The sequence below is a fragment of the Sinocyclocheilus grahami genome, unplaced genomic scaffold (assembly GCF_001515645.1).
Source record: "Sinocyclocheilus grahami isolate Dianchi unplaced genomic scaffold, SAMN03320097.WGS_v1.1 scaffold241.1, whole genome shotgun sequence".
In the NCBI taxonomy this organism is placed as follows: domain Eukaryota; kingdom Metazoa; phylum Chordata; class Actinopteri; order Cypriniformes; family Cyprinidae; genus Sinocyclocheilus; species Sinocyclocheilus grahami.
The window spans coordinates 1,022,440-1,025,461 of NW_015505420.1; positions in this window are offsets into that span (position 1 = coordinate 1,022,440).

The window sequence follows — 3,022 nt, forward strand, 5'->3', positions numbered from 1 at the left end:
GTTGGTAACCAAACAGTTGCTGGTAGCCATTGACTTCCATAATATACTGTGTGTATATATATATATACTGTATATAGTCAATGGCTACCGGCAACTGATTGGTTACCTACATTCCTACATTCTTCAAAATATAATTTTTGGATGAACTGTCCCTTTAAAATTAGTCACAGATTAATTACAAATTATATTTTTTATTAAACAGGTTTATTTGTCAGATGTGCAGTGGTACAGTGGGGTTTAAAAGACACTTAATATTTAGTAATATCAATTTGACTGCACTAAGAGTTTCACACTATATAGAAGAAAATAATATAAAAATGTAGTGGCTATATGCTCTAAATATCATAATGCTATATTATTTATCTGCAGCGGGTTTTCTGTGCGCAGCATGTGAATTTTTATGCACTGAATATCTGGATTTCCAGTGCGACAACTGAAGTAATATCTACTGTGATGCTTAATATCTTCATCTTGGCTAATATTTTGATTGGACTACTAAAAGTTAGGATATTTTACATAAAATGTGGGTCATGCTTTTTGTGCTGTTAACTACTATGTAATAAAATTAAACTATGGATTTACTGTCTAACTATCTGTTGTTGTGATAAACTCCCACGTTTATGGCTAATGAGTTTGCGGCATGGTTAGATTTAGGAGTAAATGTAAGGTTAGGGTTAGGGTTATAGGGGTAATAGGTGTTAGGTTTTGAGGTAAGGGTTGCGTTACGGTTAGAGATAAAGGTAAGATTGTAACTACAAAGTTATACAATACACCAACATGTATGAACATAAGTATATTGTATTAACTGGAATGCAGTGTTCCATGCATTGTGCTCTGGTTTTACCCTGAACAATGGTAACCCAAAGCATAGCAGTTAAGGTCACCTAATTTAAAGTGTGACCGAAATATGAAATAGCCCACCTTTATTTGTCACATGATAAACAGATTCTACTTACTAAATTAAACATGCAACATACTGTACGACACATGTGTGACAAGTTTATTGTTGTTTAACGATGCATTCTGTTTCACATACTATTTTTTATAAGTATAAGTATAAGCTGTTCAGAGTATATACTGTGCAGTATTCCAGTGAAACATAAGCTAGTATTGCACTGGTAATGTAGCTGAAGTAAAATAATAAAAATTAACAAGAGCATAAGAGTTTAATAACAGTACACTGTAAAAAAATAGAGCAAAAAAAAATGTAAATAAGTTTATTGGAGTATGCTTTACAAGAAAATGTTATTTAATTATTTCTATTTAAAATGTCACTTTAATTCAATGTGTTACTTTCTTTGCAATTATTTATATAATTTATAGACATTTCTGAGTGAAAATTGTTTTAAAGTAAATCCAACATTGTAAAATTTTGATTTTGATTAAGATTTTTTTGGGGTACGCTTTAAAAGAAAATCATGCTACATGATACTAATTCAGTTTTTCTACTCCTAAATTTAATGTCTCCTTGTAATAATATGTACAATTTACCCACAATTTTTTATGGAAAATTGTTTCTCCAACTAATATTTTTCAGTATATAACATGCAACTTCAATATTTGTGCAAACTACTGTAAAAAAAAATCCGTAAAAACCGGCAGCTGTGGTTGCCGGAATTTTACCGTAAAAAATACGGTAACATTTGAGGTTTTACGGTTTTAACTTAAATTTAAAGTTAAATACTGTAATTGTATTAACTTATATAATGTTAATATACCAACCTATTGAAGAACTGAAATCTGTTTTGTACCTTTGTAATACACTGATAACCACCAAATGCAGGAGGTGATGAGAAAGTCACATGATGAACCAAAGCCCATCACAAGCAGCTTTTAGATAATAACATATATAGAAGGTGCTCAGTGTCATTCATACAAACACTAAACACCATCACGGTGACACACATGACACTGAAATAATGTAATAAACATTAATTTAACAACATTAGGTGTAACACACAACCCTAATATACAAAACTGATAAGAACAATCTAATAAGAAACATAGTTATTTCAACAAAAAAACATAAAATTTGAAATGTAACGCAGGGAATTCTGGGAATGTCAATTTACGGTTATTCACTGTAAATTATACGGTCTTTTTCACTTCCAAAAACGGTATACTACCGTAAAATTAATGTCCAATACATGTAATGTCCAATACAGTTTTTCACCGTATATAGTAGGGGAATTTACCATTAACCATTTAACAGGTTTTTACTGTCGCATTTTTACAGTCTTTTACCGTTAAATTCACGGTCATTTTTTACAGTGAAACTACTGGGTTGACATAAATGACCAGTTCACACATAATTTCCCTGTGTGCATAATTCCTTGCACATATGCATGGGTTCGGATGGATGTAAACAAGCGGTCAGGTAGTCAGAGGTTGAGCATGCTGGTCCTGACACTAGCTCTTCATTGTGCGTCTGTCATAATCAATCACGCGTCTGAATGGAGTGTCTTGTGCATGGAAGGAGGGCACCAATCACACGCCTCATTAAACAGGCTTGGTTACTCAATGTAGTGCTGATCCCAGAACACTCAGCCTGTTGCTGTCTGAGGGAAGACCAGCCAGACTGGAGCATGGACACTCAGGGATTTTGGATGAGGATGTGTTTCTTATTTAAGAAGAAGAGAAGATGACTTTCTTACTAGACATCCAGTCCGAGCAGGACATTTCGAGGCTTTGTTGATGACCCGCGACTGTATGTCTGGCTATCCGTTAGCCTACCCACTAGTGCAGTAAACTCTCATTGTTCTAAAAGTGTGTCCATCTGGTGGTTTCATTGGCGAGCGATGGCTTCCAGAGCAGCTGGCTAAACTGTCCAACCGCTCTTGTCCACGCGTTCCTGACTGCCCAACCGCCGGCCGAGTGTGCTGATCATTCAGAGGGTCAGCGGGTCTGGACGGGTGACACCATTGAGCTTTTTGTTCTCTAGTGTCCTACTGTAACTGTCTGAATGTGATTAGCTGTGGTGCACAACCCTGTTAAACAGAGTCAGCAGTGATACCAGCTCATT